Source organism: Meriones unguiculatus, chromosome 6 (genome assembly GCF_030254825.1).
Source record: "Meriones unguiculatus strain TT.TT164.6M chromosome 6, Bangor_MerUng_6.1, whole genome shotgun sequence".
Lineage (NCBI taxonomy): Eukaryota > Metazoa > Chordata > Mammalia > Rodentia > Muridae > Meriones > Meriones unguiculatus.
Genome location: NC_083354.1, coordinates 74,524,562 through 74,535,988, shown reverse-complemented (window position 1 = coordinate 74,535,988; position 11,427 = coordinate 74,524,562).

Genomic DNA, 11,427 nt, shown 5'->3' with positions numbered 1-11,427 from the left:
TGTAATCAGAAAGGTTTTACATGTTATATCAGAGTCCACTGAAGACCGAAATCATGACGCCATTACCATAGGGAAGTCTGAGGAAAGTGCGATGCAGTCGTGAGCTCTGAGGACTGGGATGAACAGAAACTGGCTTGAAAGGAGTAACTCTGACCACACTCAAGCTCTTCACCGTCGGGTGAGAAACCCTGGTGTTTAGAGCAATGCCTTGTAGGACAAAGCCATGACACCAGAACTTACTGGGACCCTGGAGCTGCATCCTGGGATCTGCTGGGCTGTATTTGGTGCAAGAGGCCTCACAAGGCACAGCCAGCCATGTGTGCTGCCCCGGATGTCTGCGGATGGAGCCGGCACAGGGAAGACAGAGCAGGTGTTTCCTGAGGCCAGTGAGGAACCCCGTTAGTAGCTCAGCTGCTGGTAACAGGATGCTTAAGATGCGGACTGCAAAGCAGTCACTGAATGTACTAGTGTAAGAAAGTCCTCCCTACCTCTCCAGAACTAGCAGAAGCCCTGGTTCCCTCGGTGTCTCAGCAGCACCCTCTGCTGACAACACTGCATGCAGCTTTGACGGGACCAGTGTCCAGATCAGGAAGCCTGTACTGCAGGAATGCTGAATTGGGAAATAGGCAATGACATGGTAACTGCTTGAACTCATTATATGCAGTAGCACAGATGGGGAAAACCTAGGTAAGCTGTGTACAGTAGCACACGAGTGTAACGCAGCTACTCTGTAGGCTGAGGCAGAGGTTCCAGGCCAGCCTGGGCCATCTAGAGAGACACTGTCTCAAAACAAAATTGAGGAAGTGCTAGGGATGCTGCTCTGTGGTCTGGCGTTCCTAAGGCCCATAGTACTGCAAAGTCAAAAGAAACAGGGGCTAGGAAGATGGTTCTTGCAGAGGACCCAGGCTCAATTTCCAGCACCCACATGGCAGCTCACAGTCATCTGTAACTCCAGTTCCAGGGCATCCAATGTTCTTTTCTGGCCTCTCTGAATACCAAGCAAACATATGCACATGGTATACACACACACACACACACACACACACACACACACACACAGAGAGAGAGAGAGAGAGAGAGAGAGAGAGAGAGAGAGAGAGAGAGAGAGAGAAAAAACACCCATAGCCATAAAACAAAAACAAAGGCCTTTAAAGAAAGATTTCTAATAAGAATTCAATGGTTCTGGTTTATTCCTCAGCACTTACAAGGAAAAAACAAAGCTACTGAAATGTGTGTTTCTGATCACATACTCCATATACCAACTCCCTGAACCCATCCAATGGGCTGCCTTTCTGAACACTGTATCTTCTTAGAACATCTGCTTTATTTTTAAGTTAATAAAAAAAAAAAAACAGAAAATCAATTTTACATCAAAGCATAGTTTACATCGAGCGCAAGTGAAACAAGTAACAAGAAATAACTGTGAAGTCATGAAAATAGATATTAAATATTTTATTAAGCACCAAAGAAAACAAGTCTAGAAAACAGCTTTCTCTGGAAGGGTACTTCACAAGCAGTGGTGGGTTGTTTTTGTTTTTGTTTTTGTTTTTGTTTTGTTTTCATGCTATCTACTTTATTTGGGTTCTTATACCTCTACCTTCCTTCAAACTCCCCAGCACTAGGTAAGAGAGAAATGTTAGAGGGGAAAGAGGAGGTAGACCTCTTTAGACTTAGCTTGTTGGGGCAAGTCCAATCTCCGTAGTCAGAATATCCAGCAGTGCAGCAAATGCAGCAGCAGGACAAACCAGGAGCATCAGTGGGCAGCAGCTGCCCGCTTCTTTCTCAAAGCCCCATCTCTCTCTGGGCTCTGGCATTTATACCCTCTCAGAGTCCTCAGAATTAAACTATCTGCAGCTGGCAAAGATGACGCCCTTCTTAGAGCATGAGACAATCATAGTTAACAGCTGTGGACAAACTAAAGCAGCCCGGTATCCCACACCTGGGGTTAAAACAAAATCATGTTTATATAACTGAGTTTTGAAAGAAACCAAAACTTCCACTACAGTTATGTCCTCTCCCCCAAGCTTTTAACTCCCAGTCCACCACAACAGCTGTTTTAGCATCACACAGACCTACACACTGATACATTCGTTGCAGTCCGAATCTTATCCTGTTACTAGCAGCTGAGCTACTATTGGGGTTCCTCACTGACCTCAGGAAGCACCTGCTCCACCTTCCCTGAGGCATCACTCCTGCTTTCCTCCTCAGAGAGCTGCAGCTGAGCCCTCTGCTGTTTCCCCTCTCTGACCACAGGGGAAGTGGGGGTCTGAGTTCTTCTGACTTTGTCTCTGTTAAGTGCACTTCCTGGACCACCTCATCCAGCTGAATGGCTTTGAGTTCCAGGTCTACACTGTCTCCTCCATCTCCACCTCTAGCCTGAGACTCTATTGATATGACTCCAAAAGGCATTGAAATATCACATCTCCAAAGCTAACTCCCCTTCACCAAAGTACTCTTATTGCACATTTTCATCTCTTAAAACTCCCGCTTTATTTCTCCAGTTGCTTTGTGAAACCCATGAAGTTATCCTTAGCTCTTCTCTTACGCCACATATAATCTGACAAATCCTGACAATTCACTTACAAAATACTGTGGGTTCCACATGAGTAGCCCACTTCCGTGAAGTCTGTGGTGCATCATCATGCAGCCAGAGGTTCCTCGTGGAGGTCAGATCATGTACTGCCTCTGACTCACTCTTCTCCACGGGGCTCACAGTTCAAGGAAAATGCTGTGGAACTGTCTTCACAATAGCCTGACCTTTGGGCCCTGCTTATTCCCATCTCCTTAATCTCGCCTTCCTTCCACTCCTTACTGGTCCTTGAATATTCCACACACATTCTTATTTTTTTGAGACAGGGTTTTTCTGTGTAGCCCTGGCTGGCCTGGAACCTGCTCCATAGACCAGGCTGGCCTCTAACTCACAGAGATCTGTCTGCCTCTGCCTCCCCAATGCTGGGACTCAAGGTGTGTGCATTTTTTATACAAGGGCCTTTGCCGTTTGTTATCTTTTTCTTTTCCTGGGATGTTCTCTCATGCCATGGGTTAGAAATGTTTTGAGTATTCCTCAAATGTTCATGTGTTAAAATGCAACCCCCCACTGTGAACTACTCGGAGTGGGAACTTAACCTACTGTGTTTGCAGCTGGAGGTATTTAGGTATTGAAGGTATTTAGGATAAAGTCATCAAGATGACACTCCAGCGGTTGGGAGCACTAGCTGCTCCTTCAGAGGACTGGGGTTCATTCCCAGTTGGTTGCTCGTAACTGTCTGTAACTCCTGTTCCAGGGAACCTGACACCCTCACACAGGCAGACATGCAGGTAAAACACTGATGCACATGACATATAAACAAATGAAAACATATGAAGCTCCCGCTGAATCCTGGTGGTTTTCTGAGAATCCAAATATGAACACATACACACAATGTATGCACTAATCATGCTTGTTGCCTCCTGCAATATTATGCCTGATTCAAGCTCAGCACACTAGACAAAACCATCACCCCTGAAGCTCCAGAACTGTGAGCCAAAACACATCTAACTACTCCTCAATAGGCTACTTTCCACTTTGTGAGAGGCGAGACTGCACATGTACATATGGGCACACATATGGCCATTTCCACGTGCCCTTTGTCTTTGTCCTGTATTACTCGCTCAAGAGCCTGGGTGTGGAGTTAGGCTGATGGCCAGTACACTGGTGATCCTCCTGCCATTACCTAACCATTATCCATGCTTTTACTCACCTGAGCATCTCCACTGCCTTGCTCTCTCTGCTTTACTGTATGAGATGTGATCTCGCTATGTTGGCCAGGCTGGTCCCAAACGACAAATTCTACCTCAGCTTTCCAAGTAGCTGGAACTACATTACACCAACATTCAATGCATCCTTCACCAAGAGCAACTCCCAGCATTTAAACAATGTTGAGTATTTGCTTGAATGAATGACCTCAGTTCAAATAAATGTATTAGGTGCTAAAGGGAGTTAAAATTAGTGTTAATATCCAACGTCTGGTTAGGTTTAATGGAAATGTTAATAATTAAATTTAAACTCCCAATTAACTAAGTTATGCTGAATCTATAATAGCTAGTAGTTAAGAAAGGTAATGTTCTCTTCTACAACCTCAAGTCACAGAACATATTTTGCAAAGCTACTTACTAGGTATTGACAATTCATTAAGTTAATCATGCTGACTTGACAGCTAACATGCTAGGCACAGAGGGAGCTTAGTTAATTTAGTGTACCTAGCCAAGACTTAGCAAAGGATAGCATTTGCCATATTCTGTTTTTAAAGTAGTGGAGATCACATGCAGTGCCTTGCATGTGTGCTCTACCAATGGGCTCCATCTTCAGCATAAAATGCTCATCATATTTAACCTCCAAAAGTGAGTAAACCAGGGAGAAGCCTGAGTGCTTAAACATTAATCCTTACCATAAGAATATAATGGAGGTGGTACCTGGAACAGCAAGGCCATGATGGGAAGAGAATGGCATGGGCAACTGGGTCAGGAAGTAGACATGATTAAGGAACATCATGGAGAGAGAGGGACACTAGAAGGACAGACAGAGAAAGGGAGGTGCAGAGAGAACAGCATGGCTTCTACAAGACAGAACTCTGTTAGGGTGTGGTAACACCTGCCTGGGAAGCCAGCGTTTGGGAGGCTTGTGAATCACAAGCAAGCCAGGCTGAAAACAAGACTGTTTCAATGAAGAACAGAGCTGGCAAGGTGGCTCAGCAGGTAAGGGCGCCTGTGTTGTAGTAACTAAAATGGGGTTTGGGCCACATGATGTTTATTATTAGCCCTATATTTATCGAGGCAGTATTATTTAACCCATTACCACAATTAATAAGACACAGGCACCTGTCAGATTTTATAATTTCCTCACATTGGGCCAGGCAGATATTTCACCTACGCTGTCTCAATATCCTCACAATCCACTTCCCAGCCCCCATCAAATGCCATCTGCCTTAACCATTTCTATCTGAGCTACCTTCCACCCATAATCTTATAAATACATGGCTTATATTTTTGATCTTGGTGTTTTCTCCATCCGATCATCCGGAGTCCTTCCTCCTGGCCGACATGGTTCCTTCTCCACCCTAACCCATACTGGTATCCTCCTTCCTCCTCTCTTCCTGTCTTTCTGTGTTCTTCCCATGATTTTCCTCTTCCCAAAGCCTGGGAACCTTAGCCATAGCTACCCCATTCTGCCCTGTCCAGGTTTTAGGCCTTTAGTCAACCAATCAGGTATAATGTCTTAGGCAGCTTTACACAACAAGGATAGGTTTATCCAAATCTTGAGGGCCAGTAATTAGCATCAAAACACAAGCATCAGACCAACCTCCAACACACCAGGCACCAGATGACCTCAGTTTAATCCCTAGCACCTACATAGAAAAAGAGAAGACTTCACAAGTAGTTCTCTGACCTTATATTTGGGCCACAGAAAACACACACAAACACACACACACACAACCAAAACACACCCTCGTTCCTGCCTGGTCAGGATAGCCCCTGTGACTTGAGTTAGCTTTTGTCCCCTTATCTTGGAATACCAATTTGTTCTACTTTCTGCAATTACCTTTTACCCAAATAATAAGTCTGGATAGTTTTCTTTCTGTATCTTTAAATAGACTCAATTTCACTGTATATATCCCAAAGGAAAATAGTTATAAAGTCAAGACTTTTTTAAAAAGGACTTTTATTTGTTTTTAAAGGCATTAATAAAAATCTTGACACACTAGGAAAGTTACAGTCTACAGCTGTGCTCAGACAGTTTCGGCAGACTGGCTTCCGTGCATTACATCTCCCCGTTTGATCCTCAATCCACTTATGCTCTAAACATGCTCCACTGGTGATTCAGGCATGGACCCCAGAATGGAAAAATGCTGATGACGTCACTCAAACAAGAGTCCACAAAGATGACAGTGACACTTCTGTTCTTATGGACCAGGGACACCAACGTACCATCTCCTAGGGAGAGAGCTGAACCTGAATTTGAAAGAAAAGTCTAGTCAGTTATAAAATACAGAAAAAGAAACTGCATGGGCACTTATGTATACAAGTGTGGAAGTCAGAGACAACCAGTAAGAGCTGGTTCTTTTCTTCCACCCTGGGGACTGAATTCAGACCATCAGGCCTTTGCCCTCCAAAACAATCTTGTCAGTCCCAGATCATATTTTTAAAAAGAAGGCAAAGAATAAAATATGCTAATATAAACATAATATTGATTTAAAAATTAAGAAGTACTATATTTGATCTTTCCTACTAGAATTTAAACATACTACAAATTATCAAATCTTTTTTATTTTTCCTCATTAAAAAGTAGTGACTGAGCCAGGCATGATGGCACAGGCCTTTACTCCCAGCACTTGGGAGACAGAGGCAGGCAGATTTCTGTGAGTTTGAGGCTAGCCTGGCCAACAAAGTGAGTTCCAGGACAGCCAAGACTACACAGAGAAACCCTGTGTCATAAAACCAGGAAAAAAACAAAAACAAAACAAAAAAAAACCAAGCAAACAAACTAAAAACAGTGACTGCAACAGCATAATGAGTATTTTTTCTTCTTTTAATATCAGCTTCAACTGACACATTTTGTGGTTAATCTTGGCAGGTTTCTTGAAGTGTGAGATCAATGAATAACAATTCCCAGTGATGTTAAAAATAACATAAAAGCTTTAGGTAATACTTATAGAACTGGTTTTTTGTTTGTTTGTTTGTTTTGTTTTTTAATTTTCCAAACCATGTTGCTGTCAGAGTAAATGAAAGTACAGGAAAATGATGAATTTTGTAATTTAAGTTACTTCTAATTTGATATATATATATATATATTATTTAATTCTTCATTAATTATACTTTATTTACTTTGTATCCCCCCTGTGGTTCCCTCCCGTACCAATCCCTCCTTTGTTCCCCCCTCTGCACGCATGCCCTTTCCCAAATCCACTGATAGGGGAGGTCTTCCTCTCCTTCCTTCTGGTCCGAGTCAATTAAGTCTCATCAGGAGTGGCCGCACTGTCTTCTTCTGTGGCGTGGTAAGGTTACTCCCCCCTCAGGGAAAGGTAATTAAAGAGCAGGCCAATCAGTTCATGTCAGAGACAGTCCCTGTTCCTATTACTATGGAACCCACTTGGATACTGAACTGTCAGGGGCTACATCTGTGCAGGGGTTCTAGCTTATCTCCATGCATGGTTCTTGGTTGGAGTATCAGTCTCAGGAAAGACTCCTGTGCTCAGATTTTTTGGTGAATACTTTTTTATGACTATGTATTTCCATGTAGTAAAGCTAGAAATTAGTTACTTGGATTATAATGTTAAGTGTCTCTAAAGTTAAAAATGAATTAAAATGTTTAGGGCCTCCAGAAAGTTACAAGAATTATATATATATATATATATAAACAGCTACCATTCCAGGGCCATGCCTGTTTGTTGCAGGATAATTGCTTACACTGTGAACCCCGAAATTCTGTTATTTACTAGAAAAACCTGTTTCTAGTGGTGTGGTGTGGCTTAGCCTTGCCACACAACTTTAATCCAAGAGCTTTCTGCTTGAACACTGTGAATAGAATTAAATAAGGTCAACCACAGTAAAGAGGTGGAGCAAGCAACCAGTTGATAGGAAGTGATCATAGGATTATTAAGAAAAAATCCCAGAAAGTAAGAGGTAGTCAGGTGGATGGATAGAGATGCACAGGAAGTAGAATGGAAGGACATTTAGTTTAAAGGAGGTTGTTTGAGACCCTTGAGTGATGTCTGCTGAGAAGGAAAATCAGCTGGGTGTTTTCTCTTTCTGATCTAGCAGGCTTTCACCACAACATCTGGCTCCCAAGCCTTCATTGGTAAAACCAAACGATGGAGATTTTGTTAAAAACACCTGTTGGGAGGTAGAGGCAGGCAAATCTCTGGGAGTTCAAGGTCTACAAATCGAATTCCAGGACAACCACAGCTACACACAGAGAAACACTGTCTCAAAGAACAAAAAACAAAAACAAAGAAGGACAAACAAACCGAAACAAAAAACAAGAAAAAAACAAAACCTACCTGTCTTCTTTCTGCCATGATGATCATGGACTAATCCTCTAAAATGGTAAGCAAGCCCCCAATTAAATGGTTTCTTTTATGAGTTGCCTTGGTCATGGTGTGTCTTCCCAGCAATAGAACAGTAACTAAGACAACAGATAATACAGTCTACTGCACACTGCATTACTTATCAAAAGAGCATGTGGGTCTGGAGAGATGGCTCAGTGGTTAACAGCATTTACTCTTATTCTTGGAAGATCCAGGCAATTTATAACCACCCATTTAGAACAAGTTTCATAGGATCCAATGCGCTCTTCTAGCCTCAAGGGCACCAGCCATGCACATGGAACATAAACATTCATGTACACAAAACCACCACACACACAAAAAGTTTAACCTAAAAAGTACATGTGGATCTGGTGGCAGAATATTTGCTTACTACTTTTATGTGAGGACCTCGCTTTAATCCCTATCACACCCCTCACCCAACACGCACACACAAGCACCCAAGCCTGACTGGGCAATGATACTGCAATTATCTTCACACTCTACACCAGATGGTAAGCCAAGTACAGTGGTGCAAAGTATAATCCTTGCACTATGGATACTGAGGCAGGCAGCTTGGAGTTCAAGGCCAGCCTAAGACTCTTTGTTTTGTCAACATAACCAAACCATCCAGCAAGTATTTGGAAGATGACACTTTGACACCATGAGAATTTGATCATGTGGGGATAATTCAATATTTAATCTAACTTTTGGCAGACTTTTGTGGGGATGGAGAGGACACAGCAGTTAAGAGCACTCACTGTTCCTCTAGACTATGAGTTCCATTCCAGCACCATGACAAGCAGCTGACAACCACATGTAACTCAAGTTCCAGGGGATTCAACACCCACTTATGTCGGCATGAACCAACCCCACCCCAACACACAGGGACACACGCACATGTGAAAATCCAAAAAACCTAAGAAAACAAAAAACAAAAACTTTTCCTATAGTTTACATAAACATTAATTTGTAAATGTTCAAAACACTCATTTCCCACAAACTTTAAGAGTTATACAAGAAAATAACAGACTTACTGCTTAATTTGTGGGTGAGCTCTATCCTTCCTTTTTATTTTGTCTGAAACCCTGTAAAGAATGCAAATAAAAAGTTAAAAGAACAAGGAACACACTAGATAAAAGTGTGCATAAACATTTCAGGCCAAGTTTGATGCCCAGCCTGGTGATGCAGCTTTGTGAGCCAGCATCAGGAGGCTGAGGAAGTAGGACTGGGAGTTCAAAGTCATCTTCAGCTACACAGTGAGTCCAAAGCCAGCCTGGGCTACAGTAAACCCTGCCTCATGTAGGGAGTGGTAGCCCATGCCTTTAATTCCGGCACCAGGAGCTAGAAGCAGGCAGATCTCTGTAAGTCCAAGGCTAGCCTGGTCTCTCGTTAAAAAAAAAAAAAAAAAAAAAAAGAACAGAATGAAGCAAAAAAATAACCCTTAAGCTCAACTTAGTGATTGCTTAGTAGACAAAGCAAGAGGACTGTGATATGAAAGCCAGTCTAGGCTAGTACAAAAGCTGCAATATACAGAAAGACGCTATGCAAAGACAAACAAACAACAACAAAAACCCAGGAGACGGGAACAGTTTAGTGCTAGAAAAATAGCATATTCATAGCAACATATTTTTTAAATTTAAAAAATTTTTATTTTATATGTATGGGTATTTTGCTTCCATACACAGAGTACCTGTGCAGGCTAGAAGAGGACATGAGATCTAGCAAAACTTGAGTTATACACATTAGGAACAGTCATGTGGGTACCAGGAATCGAAATTGGGTCTTCTAGAAAAGCAGCCAATGCTCTTGATTGCAATGACATCTCTCTATCCCAGAAACATTTTTACAGCCCCAAATTGACAAGATAGTCATTAATAGTAGACTAGAGTAGCCAGGTGTGGTGGCACATGTCTTTACTCAGGGAGGCAGAGGCTGGTGGATCACTGTGAGTTTGAGGTCTTCAAAGACCAGGACAGCCAAGGCTAGAAAGAGAAACTGTCTCAAAAACAAAACAAAAACCAAGACAAAACAACAACAACAAATGTTGTTGTTGTAGAATGGAAAACAGAACACTTATGTATTTATATACAATGGAAGGTAAGAGCTACACCTACACACAAGATTTAAACACTGAACTGCAAAAAATGGCCAGGCTGAGGTACAGCTCAGTGATAGAGCTTGGGAAGCATGCGCAAGGCCAAGGATGTGATCCCAATACCCACAGATAAACCACGTCTTGAAAAAACACAAACAAACAAACAACAAAACCAGACCTTTGAAATTAACTACAATCATATTCAGGAGGGCTGATGAAACCTGTCAATTTTTAAACTTTAAGGTAGTCTTAAAAGCTGCCTTAAATTTTTAGGTTCCATAGAACAAGCCACATTTGTAGTCATTCAAGAGCTGGCTTTAGGTGCAAAGCTCAGCAGTGTACACCTTCACAGAACATGTCAGGACATTCCCAGGGAATCCTTACCATATAGTAGCCAGTATGATAACTGCTCATGTACCAAGAGATTAGCATACTGCCCAGAGCATCAGTGTCATCCAGACAATCTGGAGATATGGGAGGGGGTGGAGGAATTATCTGGGAATGGAAAAATCGAGTTAGAAAACAATGAAATCCAGGGATTCACTCTACACAGAAAAGAGTGGATATTAATTGAATCTTTCCCACACTCCAGGGGATGCCTTCTACTTAATTTTTTGAAAATCTAGCACTGGAAGAAAGGAAACCATAATAAAAGACCAACAAATTTAACGAAGATCAAAAAAAGTTACTAAGAGTATCTTTGTTCCATTATGAAGCTATGCATGAGACAAAGCAGAGATTCAGTTTTCCCACAACACACACACACACACACATACACACACACACACACCATTTTCAAGGCCACTGAAAGAAAAAAATTGAGGTAGGACATCTGCCTGTCTTCCACCCAAATACAGTCTGCCCAAAAAAATATTCTTTTAACTACTGTTAATATCTTAAAAACAAAAACAAAAAACCTACTGTTAAAATCCCACTAGCACCATGTGCTGGTGGCACAGGCACTAGGGAGGTAGAGGCAGGTGAATCTCTGAATTCACAGCTAGTTCCAGGACAGCCAGAGCTTTTACACAAAGAAAGCCCATCTCAAAACCAAACCAAACAAAGCAAACAAACAAAAAACCTCCATTAGGACAAAAAATAAAAACCCAAGAGTAAAACAATGACAAAGAGATGTCCATGAGAAATGACATGCCAAGAAACTTGCACCCATGCTGCAGGAGACACAGCACCCATCTCCTCCATGTGCTGAGGACAGTCCTTTCTAACAGAAAGCAGCACCAGTAAACTGGATCCCAACTACTGAGGGAG